Below are 16,764 nucleotides of genomic sequence, written 5' to 3'. Positions count from 1 at the left end.
CCTTAGACAGAAAACTCAGGGTACAGACACTCACCCTTCCAGTTTGCACGTGTTCACATTATTTTGGCCCAGACTTTGACGAGATTTTGAAACTTAGAGGGTTCAAAACCTAGTAATCAATCATCCTAGAACGGATGATTAGTTTTCAAAGCGGATTCGAACTTATGTTCTCATTGTGGTTATCACCTAAGGGTAGGTGACGGTATTGTTTTAAAAATCTAAACACAAGTAAACTTGCGTTGGGGTCCTAAAAGTTATAGTCTAGGTCAAAGCATTACTAATAACCTAATTCCCTATAACCATTGGCTCTAATACCAACTTCTTCTGTCACACCCCGACCACGTAAAACAACAAATCGTGGCGGAAAGTCGGGGAGTGTTGTAACAGAATTATTGTTTCACAACCATGGATACAAAAAAAAAGTTTCGTTTTATTGATAATATTTAAACATTAACATTGTCTTAACATAAAACAAATAAATTACATATCGACTATCACTGTTATTATGTCACTAAGGCCTCGTCCAGATCCTATGTGACGCATGCATCCTAGAAATCACATCAAGCAACAACACCTGAAACATATGTAAAAACAAAGTCAGCAAAGAAATGCTGGCAAGTACATAGGTTTTATAAGAGTATCGGAATCATGGCTTCGTTTACATGTTGCAGTACTTAATTAGACTACAAGAGTCAAAATACAAACCTCGTTTTGAAAAGTGTATTGCAACATAAGTAACCAACTCAAATCAAGTGGGTTATAATTTATAAAACCTCGTAGCCATGATTCTTAACCCCAAAAACATTTGTTTTAGAAAACCCATTTGTAAAACATCTTGTAAAACTCGTTAATAAAACTCGTATGGTTTATATCTTTTAGAAAACATCGTTGTGTGACATTGTTTCAAAATCGTTTACCCAAGTGAACTAAATAACGCCACGGTATGTAATATGATGAAAACACTTATATATAAGAAGTACCAGCGGCGTATCTACCATGCTTTCATCACATTGCACCCGTCCCGTTATCTAAACACTAACCAAAAACCAATCGTTTGTTTAACTCATTTAACTTGTTCAAATCGTTTCAAAATTGTTAACTCGTTTAAATCGTTTTAAATCATCCTTGTTTTAATTATGAAAAACTATTTATGGTCGTCTCGCTAATAACATTCAAACCTTTGTGACTCGACTATCTCGCTTCTCGCGTTAACAAACCACCAAAGGGTAAATTAACTAATATCAGATTCAGTCGTTACCCACAACCCCCACACATAACCATGGGTGCGGTCGATAACGGGATTTGTCAGATCCTATGGTACCATAACCTAATACTGGTCGGCTTGATCAATGCTAATGAATGTCATTTGTTATGTAACTACAACCAATAAGTTTGTTCACTTTATTGAAATCGTTATTAGTTTAGTATAAACCATCTTAATTGTTTTTGAAAAACCATTGTTTAAACCTTGAAATCATTTTGTACATACGAATCACCCCAAAACAATGGAAAATAGTAAAATAGGGGAACTATGTACTCATTTGAAATGCAAAGTATCCTCAATCAATAGAACTTCAATCAAACTCAAGTAAACCAGAGAAATCAAGCAGCACCTAGTAATCGAACCACTAGTCAAACAATAGACGCCTAAATCGGATGATCAGATAGAATGAATTCTTGTAAACCAAATGAGTGTTGGAACTCATGTGATATGGTTTAACAAAGCCTACATCCTAAATTGAAACCTAACCTAAGTGCTTTTCGACCCATTGTGACCCATTAAGGTAGCTTACGCTATGTTAATGCGTCGTGCGCGCAATGCGCGTTCGAGACGTCTAACTAGTCCTATGACAAGTATTATATGCCCATACATGTTTAAATATGTTGTATAATCAGTTACGTGACAAAAATTTATGTTACATATGCTTATTTACCAATTATGTAAGAAGGGCATTTCGGTCATTTACCAAGGGCATATAAACCACCTATCATGCGACTAATTAAACCAAAGTGACCATAAGGTATAACCTCGGAAGGTTATTCCCTATGCAACTATGGTCACAAAGCATGTTTGGTCGGATCCTAATGATCGACCAAACGGGTCGTGGTCGAAAGTCTAAGCGGGTGTTTAGTCCGCTTGACTTACGACTCTACACAAGCACTAATCTAAAAAGTGACGAGCTAAACATGCTAAAACATGTTTAGTTAAGTTAGAAAACAGGTTTTTGTATCAAAACAAACGGTTTTGATACCTAGAAGTAGTTTGGTTACAAAATACGCGAGAATACGCATTTTGGCCGAAACTACGACTCGTCACTGAGCCTAGATAACGTGGTAATCAGTAGGTATAGTCACTAGGGACTATAACCATCGTGATTACGCTCACGTTATGAAGTTCAAACGAACTTCGCATTGACCATAAACTGGTTAATGCAGAAATTCAAACGCAGTTTGACTTTTACGATAAAAACGAATAAAAGAACGAAAGAATACTTACAAAAGGTCCCTGCAAGCTTTGATCCGATTTACCCTCAGGTATGAAGTGTTCACTCCAACTTAGAGGGCCAAAATCAGATCAAGTGTGAGTTGGGGGAATGAATGGACTTGGGTATTTATAGGAAATCTAGAACTGTTAGGATCGTTTATCGGGAAACGAGTTTCGATCTAGGCCGTACACCTCAAGCCCACTGATTTGAATACCATGGGAGCCTCCAAACCAGCCTATAGATTCATAAAAACCATGTGCATAAGTGTATAACAGCTGGAACAAGCTGGAAACCAAATCTGTTGATCTGGTGCTACCTTACGGACCGTATGGTGTCCTTCTTACGGACCGTATGTGGTCTGCAGACCAGCAACTTTCAAAAGTTGACAGTTTTAGTCCCTGAAGCCCCAAACTTGCTATTTGATGCATTTTTGACATTTTTAAGCCCCGTTAACCCCATTTCCAAGCTCTAAAATGAAGTTAAAGTATAGGTAACTTAAAATGTGCTCAAAAATATCTCGGATGTCGGTTCGTTTGGTCGTACGATCGCGTTATTCGCTTAATTACGACGGAAGTCGTAATGAACGCAAAAACGATCCAAATTAAGCGACGAATGGATTTTTATCAAGCTAATCACTAAAATAAAATATTTTAATGATTACATGAATTTTTGGATGTCCGGATATATTTAGAACGTAAAATATGCACGATAGTGCAAACTTATGCACTTTTTGACGCTTTTAGTCCCTGTTGATCAATGAAGTTTGTTTTAGCATACCGAACCCCTCAAAGCCTATTTCTAAGCAGTGTAAAGGATATTTAGGGTATGTTTAACTTATGATCAAGTTCCGGAATGTTCGTTACTATACAAATCGGTATAGTTTCGCAGTTTGACACAAATAGTCCCTGCGATCGAACAAACTTGATTTCAACACACCAAACCATCCAAAACTTATTTCTAAGTTATGTGGAGGTTATTTAAGGTATGTTAAGCCTATGTCACTATCCCGGAGTGTTTGTCACGTTATACTGACTGCGTTTGCGCACCAGTTTGTGTATAACCTTCCAGAAAACGATTTAAAGCTTGAAATTGGAATTGAATTAAATTGTAAAATCACCAAACATAAATACACATATAATAACACCAAAACACATATAATAACACCAAAGCACATTGTTTTATTGATAACCAACATTGTTTTACATTGTACAAAGATTATAGAACACAGTTGTCACATTAATACATGACAAAACTTGCTATGGTTTCTGTGCACTGAATTCCATAATTATGTATGCATCCATAATTACGTAATTCCTTGCCCAGTCCGCACAGTTCATTTCATAATGCGTAGGGGAAAAATCAATCGGACAAACATGTAAAGACTTGACTAGACCACTAAAGGATCTTTTTAACTAGATCAACGTATGATCTTTTTAACTAGATCAACACATGATCTCCTTAATTAGACCGTTATACGATCTCTTTAAATAGACCATTTAAGGGATCTTTGTAACTTTGAATCAAATAATCGTTTTGAAATAGCACTTTGGAATCCAAGGTTCTTACTATTTGCATAGAAAAGCCCCTTAAGGAATTTAAGATAGTACTTTGAGTATCCTTCTGAGAATCTAACATATGGAAATACGGAAGATTCTATCAGGACTTAGATAGCTAGCTTTAGAATTACATAAACACGTAATCACATAATCGCATATTCGTTAATTTAGTTATTAGCTCGTTTATTAATTTGAATCAATTGCATTTAAAGTATACCAGGAATCCAATCACGGACTTCAATTGATACTTTTTAATATCCCAAATAATCTAACTATGAAGATAGGAAGATCTTGTAGGATTTGGTTTCGTCTTTGTCGTATCGTATCATTCGTATTAGAGTACACAAGGAAACTAGTTAAGGATTTATGAAAGTACCTTTAGGTATCAAATCAAGGATTTGAAGTGGTATTCCAGGTATCTGTTTAGGAATTTGTAACTTGTACATTGTACTTTGTTTCTTAAAAGGAACGAGTACTTAGGATTTTTGGGGAGATCACAAGTGATCATAAAATGAAAAAATCGCACGAGTAGTTTGTTTTGTAAGGAACACGGTTCCTTGGTGTCGGCATCGTAGGGGTATGTCAGACATACACATAATGGTATCAGTTTCGTAAAATAAAAATTGAAACAACAAATTTTATTTATATAACAGCTGAATTGTTTCAAACGTCAAAAGATAACAAACAAAGAAATACAAAAGACTAATTGTTCACTGTTGCATTGTCGTTTGCGTTTGCCTCGTTTATGTTAAACACTCGTCCACGCGCTGGATTTGCGTTAACAAGTCTTGGGCAGTTGTTTCGGTAGTGAGTAAGGTCACCACAGTTATAGCACGACCCAGGTGGAAACTGTGCTCGAGCAGCAGCAGGATTTGCAGCAGCTTGGTTTTGGTTAGCATAACAGCAGGTATTAACCAAATGTCCCAATCGTCCACAGTGGGTACATTTGTGACACCATGTTTGCTCCAGATGATGGCGGTTGCATTTGTTGCACAGAGGTGCAGTACCAACATAGTTTTTCCTTGTACGAGGTTGTGCTGGCTGGTTTGGTGCAACCTGATTGTTCTGAGCAACTATAGCAAGGTTTTGTGAAGCCTTACGCTTCTTCGACTTTTTGGAGGACTCAGTCTGTTTGTCCTTCGGTTTTTCTTGTGTAGATTATCAGATGGTTTCAGATCGCCTTTTCGAAAAAGCTTACCTTTCCTGATCTGGGATTCAGTCAGGGTAGCAAATAATTCAATGGCTTATCTGACGGTAGTAGGGTTGCTACCAGTAACGATATCCTGAACCGGGTCAGGGAGACCATCAATGTATTTTTCGATCGCCTTTTCCAAAGGCGTAACCATGGTAGGACATAACAGGCTCAGTTCCTCATAACGGTCAGTGTAGGCTCGATGTTCACTACTATCTTGCTTTAGATCGTCGAATTCCCTTTCCAAAGCCCTGAGTTCATGGCGAGGACAGAACTCCTTCATCATCAGAGCTCGAAGCTCTTCCCAAGTTTGTGCCATTGCCACATCGGCACCCCAATCCTTCATTACACCGTTCCACCGTGTAAGTGCTCTTTTCTGGAATACGCTTGATGCAAACTCAACCTTTCGCTCGTTTGGACATTGCACATGACGAAACGTGCTTTCGAGACTCTCAAACCATTGTAGGAGCCCAGTGGCCCCTTCAGACCCAGTAAATGTGAGTGGCTTAGCTGAGTTGAATGTCTTATAGTTGCACGGAGCATTATTGTTGTTATTGTTGTCTTGCTTAACTTGAGCAATGATGTTTGGGAGTGCAGCAGCCATTTGCTGCGCAATGATTGCTGCCAGTTCGGCATTAGGTAACTGATTGTTGCGTCGAGGAGGCATTCTAAAAGAGGAAACATGAGATAAAACGAGTGAGATGATATCAGATAGTAAGAATTGAATGCTGATATACGCAAAATGCAACATATAAATTATATCAATTGTGGCATAAAACTAACCCTTTTTTAGTACTAATGTTGGAAAAAGTGTGCTTTTGTCTTCCTTTTGTATTTTCAGGATTAAATGAGCTCAAATTAACAAAAGAAGCAAAAAGACAGCAAAATCTAACATAAATACAAGAAAAGGAGCAAAAGTGGAATGCCCGGCCCCTCAACAACATCTTCCCAAGCAAAATCAAGAAAACAGAAGACTGAACACGCCCCGTGCTCAGCGAGCACAGGGCCGTGCCCAAGTAGCAGCAGAAAAGACAAACCTTTAGAAGCTTCTACTGCCCACCACGGGGCCGTGCCCAGCAGACACGGGGGCGTGGTCAGCTTCCTGCAGGCGTATTTATTGTAATTGCGAATTACAATTAATGAAGAGAGAGACAAGGATGGACACGGGGCCATGCCCGAGCTTTTGTTCAGCCTATAAATAGGAGTGTTTGGAGCCATTTCAACTCATCCCTTGGCACACCACCTCTCTCACACTTCACCCACCACCCACCACCACCATAACACCATCATCCACCACCATCATCCATTGTCCATCATAGAGTGTGTGAGTCCTCTCGGGATCCAAGATTGATCGTAAGAGTTCTTGACAATCAAAGGCCATGTTTGCCTAAGTATCTTACATCACTTGGTGAAGACAAGTGTTTAGTGTAATACTTTTCATTTTTAATCTTTTGCACTTTTTAATTGGTTTTGTATTAATGACTTTAATTACTAGTTTCTTATGTTGAAGGTGATTCTTCCTTATCGTTTGTCAGTGGTGTCTTGGCATTATTTTACTGTCTATATAAAATAAAAGATTTTCACCATTCATATCTCCACGGTCTATATGGAGGTATGTTGGCTACCTGGTCGGGGGTTAAGGGAACGGTTTGGTAAGAGTCTTGCCATTGTTCAGTGTATAGATCCTGCAAAGGACCTGGGTCAAATTTAGTAGGACCTCCTTCAATACCCAAAGGTATTGGATGGCGGGGGTCCAAACTCTTTGACCCCCTCATAAGTTAAACTACTATTAAAACTTTAACCCAGCTACTTAGGACTGTATCCCTGCTGACTCAGACTACTTAGCTGAGGGTAACGTCGCCTTCAAAAGAGGGGCCTACCACATTATGCATTAATAACTTAATTAATTATCTTTCAATAATCCGACCCTTTAGGATTGTATCCTTGCTGACTCAAACTACTGGGTTGAGGGTAACATCGCCTTCAAAAGAGGGGCCTACTACAATAACTAAGATAATCTCTTAAACAAGTGCAAAAGTGCGAAAATAATCAAAGGTTACACTAACACACGAGTCGGATCCAAGTGATTCATCTTGTCTATCTGTTTTTATTTTTATTTTATTTTCGGCATTTTAGTTAGTTTTATTTTCTTAGTTTAAAAAACTTTTTCTAACATTTTGATTTGATTAGACGTTGAGGATAAACATGTACTAAAAGCTCTTGTGTCCTTGGACGACCTCGGTATCTTACCAACACTATACTACGTCCACGATGGGTGCACTTGCCCATATGTGTGTTTAGTGTTAGTAAATATCGTGTTTTATAAATTTAAAACTTGGCTAAAAAGTGTAAAAGGGCTTAAAATACATACCTAAAATATATTACACCTAACGCACATCAAATGCTGAAAAGAATATCGACAAAGCATGAAGATTGTGATCATTTGTTCGTTACTTAAAACAAACAGATGACACTGTGACTTATCAAAGTAAATGGGTCATATTAATGTATCGCGAAGACATGATTTAGCCTATAAGTGGACACTCACCCCAAGAGTTTGTTGGGATTGAACCCTACCAGAGGAACAGATAATGTAAAGCCAAAACCAGATCACATCAGTGGACTAACAATAAGCAGCAGCCTACACTTTGCTTTCCCCTTGAATGTGGCTCAAACATCTGATATGCTCCAAAGTACTGTCTATAAACATCTGCTGACCTACAACTGCTGATTCTACTCAAGGACTGATGAAGACTAAAAGCTCTGCTGTTCAATCTGCTGCCCTGAGCCAAGCACTGCTGATCATGACAAGTACTGCTAGGTTCACAGCAGTGGAATGATGCAGCAGCATATCTATTCATCTTATGTAAACTTTATACACTATCAGTAGTTAGCAAAGCAGTAGTTGTATAGATCAGTAGATAGAGTTTGTTAGGTTGTTAGATGTCACTTTCATGGTGACATCAGCTGAGATGCTTCAGTGGTTTGGATTGTCTATAAATGTAACAGTACTCTGTACTGTTACATTTGATCGTTTTGAGTGAGTTTTTCTCCTCAATTCAATCCTTTCATCTTGTACAACCAACCTTGGGGCATCAGGCTGAGAGGGAGCTTAGTATTGTAAGCATGCTTGTAATCTTTTGATTTTCATTGTAATCATTCAACTTAATGGAAAAGCATGTGTTTATCAAACTATTCTCTTCTTTGATTAGGTTTATAAAGTTTGTATTCATTTCCGCTGCACTTTACATTGTTTTATATCCATTGACTTGTCAAATTCTTACAAACAAGCATAATCATAACAGCCTCAGATCCTAACAATTGGTATCAGAGCTTGGACAGTTAAATTCGATCTAACAATCAATTTGACATAACAGTTCAGCTCAAAATTCATTGATACTGAGGTTGATTGTATTTAGTTGAAAAACAGAGTAACGAGAAATCATGTTCAAAATGATGACTCAAAAGCTCTGTAAAACAACCAAGATGTCATAAGATTCACAAATCTTATACAACTGGTGATGTCATGCACAAATCACTCATAGTTTCCAGATCTGGAAACTTATCTGGTAACTATGGTATGTTTATCTTCATTCAAAATTGATTTCAACTGTTGTTATGAAATTTGTGATGTTTTCATATTTTACACTAAAGTATGCACCTCAGATTAGCAAAACCTATATTCATCTAAACACAGGTGCTCTGCTAACATAGAAAGAGGGAAATAAAGCTTTAGCCAAAATCTCTTATGTGCTCAAAGGCAGGTTGAGAATCCTCAAAAGGACCAAATCAACTTTGTCAAAACACATTAAGAAAATAAGGTGTCAAAACAGTCTAAATCATACGTAATGTGAGATCTGGTAATAAAACATGTACAAATGTGGCTAGATCTCTCAAAACAATACTTCAAAATGATTCTGGACTAAGTTTCCTCAAAATAAAGTCTCACAGTGAGTATTTCTGTACATGTGAATGGGAAGGGTAAAAAGGGAAAAGAAGATAATGAACAAAACTCAAAGTGTGGCTATCTTAAAACTTTTGAATCCAAAAGAATAAGAGTATAAGCATAAAACACTTATGAGGTCAAAATTAGGTAAACATTGGTCATCATGCAACTGTGAGCCTTCATCAAATACAGGAATCATTCAGGTAACAATGGCATCTCTAGTGATTGTCCTTAAAAGAAGAATTTACAATCAATTGTTTAGAAAATGACCCCAAACAATGGTCAAAATAACTTGAGAATGATATGATCATGAACTTAATTGAAAAGCTGTCAGATCCTTTTGATGATTTTCAAAACATCCTTTAATTTTTTTAAGATGTTTTTCTCAAATAAAACCGGATATATTATCTTTTTTTTCCTGGATAATATATTTTGTACTTTTACTCTTTTTTATAGTAAAACTTTCTCACCGGTCAGGATGTAATTTCTTTTTTTTTTGTGTGAAATTACTATCCTTAAATCTGATCAAAAGGAAATGGCACACATATCAAGGTCATGTTAAGCTCAAGTTTGGTTGTCACAGATCAAAAATTGATTGCAAATTGATTTTGAACTACTGAGATACTCATGTTCTAGTTCAAGTAATTAGACACAAAATGAGTAGCTTTAGTAGAAAAGTCTTCATCATCTGGGATGCTAAACCACTGTCAGGAGTAATGAACATGTGGCAAAACCTTGAACAAAAATTTCTGTAGATAACTGCTGGCAATTTAATCTTGATAATATACATCTAAATTGTATTTTGTTAAGAATAGCATTTCTGGTGCTCAACAGATGTTAGATAAGATATTGTGCTTTCACAAGACAAAATCAATTCCTACATCTGAACAAGCAGATGCTAAAATTATTTGTCAAAAGTCAAAACACTGCTGCACAAACAGTGTTATACTAATGATCCTCATTATTGTATTCAACCACTGTTGTACCTTAAATGCTGTTGTGCCTCAACATCTGCTCTCTAAAGTCTGTCCACTGCTGATAGCCAACCCCTGCTCTTTTAAAAACACTGATGTTTAAAATCATTGTTCTATCCACTGATACACCCACTGCTTCATTTCATTACCGTTGTAACTACTGATGCTTGATCCATCAGTGGTTGTCAAAACAACTGTCCTCCATTATTTACCATTTCATCAGGGGTTGGCACGTGGTCAGCTTTTAGCCGTCAGATCATTATAACCGCTGCCACATCAGCATTCACTTTTTCCCTAAAATAAAACCCTGATTAAACCCAAACAGAGGCTCACACTGTCGAATTGAATTCCAAACATTTTCTTCTCAAAGCAGTTTCCCTCTCATAACTCCAAAAACTTTCTTCAATCTTCTTCATCAAAAATGACGAAACCAAAATCGAAGTCAAAATCAAAACCATCTTCTTCCTCCACCCCAACAGACGCCACTCAAATGGCTGTTGAAGCGAGCGAAATACCATTCAAAGCTCCTCACAACTACGTGGGTATACTCACAAAACCCACTACCGACAACACTTTCAATTCCATCATAGACATCATATCTGCATCAAAGTATAAAACGTTGTTAACAGCAGATTCTCCCATCTACCTGGAAACCCAGAGAGAGTTCTGGAAAAATGTCACTCTTGAGAAACAAGATGATGTCATCAAAGCCATAAACTCCTCAATAAAGGGTAAAGCCATTCAAATCACCCCGCAATCTATTTCAGAAGTCTTCAAACTCGATGATCAGAAAGGTAAAACTTCTTTCTCAAAAACCGAGTTGAAAAATGATTTTCTGAACAGGGGATATGCAGAACAACCTAAAAGGGATACCTTACAAAAAGGTTATTTTCCTTCTGCACCCAGATTTTTATTTCACACACTTTTGATATGTGCTTCAAATAAAACAACATCTTTCAATGAAATACCATTAAAAATTCAATGTCTGGGCTATGCCATTTTAAATAATAAAGATTACAATTACTCCCAGGAAATTTTTAATGATATGGTAAAGAATGTTGACAGCAAAGCATTTCTGCTCTTTCCACGATTTCTGAGTTATTATCTTGAACAAAAATTTGAAAAGAAAGAAGTAGATTTGCTCAAACAAGGTTCTCCTTTTAAAATAAACGGCTTAACACCTGAGACTTTCTCAAGGATGTTAGCCCCTGTAAAAACAAAAGCAGGGTACCTGAGCAGAATTTAGCAGATGAAACTGCTCCTCAGGTATCTGCTGTTGAGCCCACTGCTCCAGGTGATCAAAGCAGTACTCCCACTATTTTGAAACCCACACCTGCCACCACAAAAAGAACCAAAAAGAAAATATCCAGAAAGCCCACCAAACCCAAAACAAAGGCATCTCTGGAAGATGAGATCCCAGAGTCAATGCCAGTGACAGCACAAAAGTCACCAATAACCACTGCTGCTACTTCCTCACAGCAGGTGGAAGAAAGATCTCAACCCTTGCCTCAAACTCCTCCTGCATCCTCACAAAAGGATCAGGTTGTAAACATAGGGACACCACAATATGAAGCTCTGGACCCACTCGGATCCATCTTCCACAGTCCTGATCCCAAGGACATATCTCTTTCAACCCCTTTACCCTCACCCCACATAATACCACCATCCACCATAACCTTGTTGCATGCAGCTGATGTTACTCAGACACAAACCAGTTCCTCTCAACCACCTATCACTGAGAGTATACTTCAACAGGTGACTGGGTCTGATGTTGACATTTCTGCTATCCCAACAACAACTGAGGAGGTTATACTGCAGGAATTACAAGTAGTTCCTGTCAGTAGTTCAAGTGGAGCAGCCACTACAAATGTTGAACCCACTGGTTTACATTTGGACAGTGGTTACATTCATAAGACTCCCTTGAAGGCAATTTCTTCAATAGCACCACTGAGAACCACCAGTGAGATTGTTTTAACTACTGGCAACATCAAAAGGTTATCAAGTGCTGAAGAAAGAAGTCCCCAGTACCAAGAACAAGGGGCATCAATGGCTGACTTTTGGGACTCTGTTCCTAAGTCATTCATTGGTAAAACCGCTGCTGGTGGGGATTCAGATGATCCTGTTAATTCAGGTGATGATTCAAGATATCAGGAATTGACGGGCAGGGTCGAAAACCTTGAAACCTCAGTTGCTGAAATAAAAGATATGGTGCAGCAGCTGTTAAAAGCTCAGAAAGCCCAATCCACTGCTCCTCCTGCTCAAGCACCTGCTCAACAGGCACCTGCTGCAAATGAGTTATGGAACCTATTTCAACCACTGCTGGAAAAACAAAAGCAGATGGCAGATCAGCAACATGCTATACATGTTCAAAAGCTGACAAATATGGTGGAATCAAGATTCAAGGATACTCAGGCAGATATTAAAGCTATAAAAGCTCACATTCAAAGTGCCTCTGGAAAAGTTCCCTCCACTGTTCTCTTCATGAACGAACCCTTCTCAGATAATGCCAAAAAGGGGGAGAAGATCAAGTGGAAGAAAAAGGGAATTGATGATGGTATATATGTTGAGCCAGAAAATAGCCAAACTAAAACTGCAGTATCAACACACACCACATTACCACACACCACCACAACTACTGCTCCACCACCATCTATGTCTACAACACCAAAACCACCATCACCATCAAAAACAGCCAACCCATCATCACCTCCTGCCAAAAAGCAGAAGACGACAGATGTTATAACATCTGTTGTAATGGCAACAGTGGTTGAAACACCAGTTGTTTCAACTGCTGTTAGTCAACCACTCATCACAACTAAAACAACTGCCATCACAACCCCTGCTCAATAGCAGAAGACATCTGCTGATACATCAGTAGTTGTAATGACAACAGTAGTTGAGACACCAGTTGTTTCAACCACTGTTAATCAACCATCCACCACTACTCTCACCTTTCCTACATCACAACCAAAGCTCTTCAACAGAAAAAGAAAGCCAATCTCTGCCGATGAGGGCATACATGATCCTAATGCTGCACAATATCCACTAGAACTTGAAGCTATCAAAAATGAGATGAGGCAATTCTATACAGAAGAAGATCCTTCAAAAAGAAGATTCTCCTCACTCATAGGCTACATGCCACCAGAGGATATGGATGATTACCTCAAAATCAAGGCAAGGCAAGCTAAACTAAGAGCTAAAGTTGAGAGTGAAAGTGAAGGTCTAAGCGAAGAAGGCATTGCTAAAAGACTGGATTTCTTCCTCACAAAAGTAAAGCAGATGGAAGAGTTCGCACAAGAACTGAACAAAGAAAAGGCTGAACAACGCAAAAAGTTAAGAAAACAATATCTAGCCTACATCATGAAAGAAAAATTCTATCCTGCTGAAGAAAAACAGTTTGAAGAATGGCCAATAGTTGCTCTAAAGCATGAGGCTGATAGGATTGATAGAATCAAGAATGATCATACAAAGAAGAAAAATGCTCCAAACTGGAGCAAATACAAAAAGCTCATTGCTGACCTCACTGCTGAGTACAAAAGAAAGAAAAAGGAGCTGGTGGATGCAAAAATGGATACTGCTGAAGCCATATCAAAATGGTCAAAACAGCAGACTGATGAAGCCTATGAAAGGCTGAAGAAAAGAAAGATAACTATCTCAGGCGCTTCAAAGAAACGTGAACAAATGATGAAGCTTGAACAGCAGATTGAAAGCCTCAAAACACTGTTCAAATCAGCAGATAATCCTACTCTTATGTCAAACCAAGAAAAAGGAAAACAACTGTCTGAAGAAGAGGTCAAGGAAAAGGAAGCTGAGTACTTCAATGATGCCATCATGAAAATGGGATTAAAAGAAGAGAACCCAACAAAGCTTCAGAACCTTTTTAAAAAGGTAATAACCAAGCCTGCATCACCAAACACTACAACAGGCATGACAGACAATGAAAGGCAAGAGTTGATCGAAAAAGAGACTGCAGAAGACATAGCTGCAGCTAACAATGTCATTGAGATGGCCTTCAAAAGAATGTCTGAAAGTCTGCAAGTGTTCACAAGGCCATCATCTCCAAACTCATCAAAGAATAAATCTCTCCCAAGAAACCCGTTTGGTTTAAAAATACTAAAGTGGATATCTGATCAAAAGACCCACGTATTGACTCTGGTCAGAACCAATGGTGAAGTGAAGTACATATCAAGGAAAGAAGCACTAGGCCTTAGTGTTGAAAATTTGCAGGATTTCCTTGAACTTACACTGTGTAGGGATGAAGATGATCTAAGTTCCAAGGAATTTGAAGCTGAATTTAAAAGACAAGCTAAGGAACTTTTGGTGAGAAATAAAGGTCCTGAATAATGAAGAGTTTTGGCATTATCTGTTCCAGGGGGAGATTGTTGGGATTGAACCCTACCAGAGGAACAGATAATGTAAAGCCAAAACCGGATCACATCAGTGGACTAACAATAAGCAGCAGCCTACACTTTGCTTTCCCCTTGAATGTGGCTCAAACATCTGATATGCTCCAAAGTACTGTCTATAGACATCTGCTGACCTACAACTGCTGATTCTACTCAAGGACTGATGAAGACTAAAAGCTCTGCTGTTCAATCTGCTGCCCTGAGTCAAGCACTGCTGATCATGACAAGTACTGCTAGGTTCACAGCAGTGGAATAATGCAGCAGCATATCTATTCATCTTATGTAAACTTTATACACTATCAGTAGTTAGCAAAGCAGTAGTTGTATAGATCAGTAGATAGAGTTTGTTAGGTTGTTAGATGTCACTTTCATGGTGACGTCAGCTGAGATGCTTCAGTGGTTTGGATTGTCTATAAATGTAACAGTACTCTGTACTGTTACATTTGATCGTTTTGAGTGAGTTTTTCTCCTCAATTCAATCCTTTCATCTTGTACAACCAACCTTGGGGCATCAGGCTGAGAGGGAGCTTAGTATTGTAAGCATGCTTGTAATCTTTTGATTTTCATTGTAATCATTCAACTTAATGGAAAAGCATGTGTTTATCAAACTATTCTCTTCTTTGATTAGGTTTATAAAGTTTGTATTCATTTCCGCTGCACTTTACATTGTTTTATATCCATTGACTTGTCAAATTCTTACAAACAAGCATAATCATGACAGCCTCAGATCCTAACAGAGTTCCCAGGTAAGAGTGACTGGTCCGATTATGTGGATTTGTACGAACACTCTAGCCTTAGACAGAAAGCAGTTCAAGTAATTAATTATAATTCAACACAGTCATTAAGCATTAATCATTGTCTAATAATTGTACGGATGCATGCAAATTTGACAGTTGTCACATACGATGTCATCATTAGGGCAACTATCATCTTCTTCGTTCATGTCACAGATCATAAAGAATTGGGGTTTGTTGCATTTGTGACCAGGTGTATACTTATCATCACAATAGTAGCACAGTCCCTTTTCACGACAGTCACATGCTTCAACGTTTGAGATCCTGCGAATAAGGTTAGGGGCTGGAAGGGATAAACGTTGGGTGGGGCAGGGGCCCAAAATCCCTGAGGAAGTCGAAGTAAAAGAACAACCCTATTGAGAGGAACTTGAAGTGCAAGTGGGCTGAAACATCCTTTTTTGTTAGGTTAAACTTGTCTTCTACTAAACTTGCTAAACCGATGGCGCCGACAAAATGACGGGGTTTCTTCATCTTCACTTCTAATCGGAGTTCTTCCTTAAGTCCCCCACTAAAACACCCCAGCAGAAACGGCGCCGGTAATCCGTCCACTTGGTTTGATAAGTTTTCAAACGCCTCTAGGTACATCGCCACGTGATCCGATGGAAACCCGTGGGACCGAATCGAGCCATAACTGCCTGAGAGAATTCGAGCCATGTTATTGGACCACGAATCTTTGTCATCCAACGGTACCACTGTAAGCAATCCCCTCCATATGAAGGGCTGCTAACTGTACTTGGTCTTCGGTTGCAATCTTCTGGAATTCGAAGTACTGTTCTACAAGATACAAGCACCCAATCGGATCATCACCTCCAAATCACGGAAATCGGAGCTTTAGATAAGGCTTGTGGGCAACCGCATCGACGACCACGGGACCGCCCCCCGCGACACCTGGTGGTTGATTCTGAATTGCTTGAAAAGAGGCTCGAAGAGCCTGCATTTCGGTAATCAATTGTTGGAACTGGGTGTCATGACGAGCTAAGGTTTCCTATGTTTCTTGTTGTTACTGTTCAAGAGTTTTCTTACGGGTTTCCATCGGATCACGATAACTCTGATATCACTATTGTGGTCCGAATGGTTCAAAAGAAAATAAAAGGAAGTACAGAAGAAATTGAGAGAGGAATGTTGGGACGATTTTCTGATGATTTTCATAACACAAACGACATTCCCTTTTAAAGGATTACAAGACTCCATGACTCCACTAACTCCAACACCAATAAAACATGGACATTAACTACCAGACTAATAAAACATGGATTGACACAACTTGACTCACCTATAACATGGGTGAAAGTGGGATCCCACCATCCCTTTTATTTGCAACACAACTAATAATTCAAAACATATAATAATTGAAAGACTCTATGCAACTTAAACGTAGATACCATGCATCCTATATCGTCTGATCCGGTA

This window comes from Helianthus annuus, chromosome 8, assembly GCF_002127325.2.
Source record: "Helianthus annuus cultivar XRQ/B chromosome 8, HanXRQr2.0-SUNRISE, whole genome shotgun sequence".
Classification (NCBI taxonomy): domain Eukaryota; kingdom Viridiplantae; phylum Streptophyta; class Magnoliopsida; order Asterales; family Asteraceae; genus Helianthus; species Helianthus annuus.
This window is presented reverse-complemented; position numbering follows the sequence as displayed.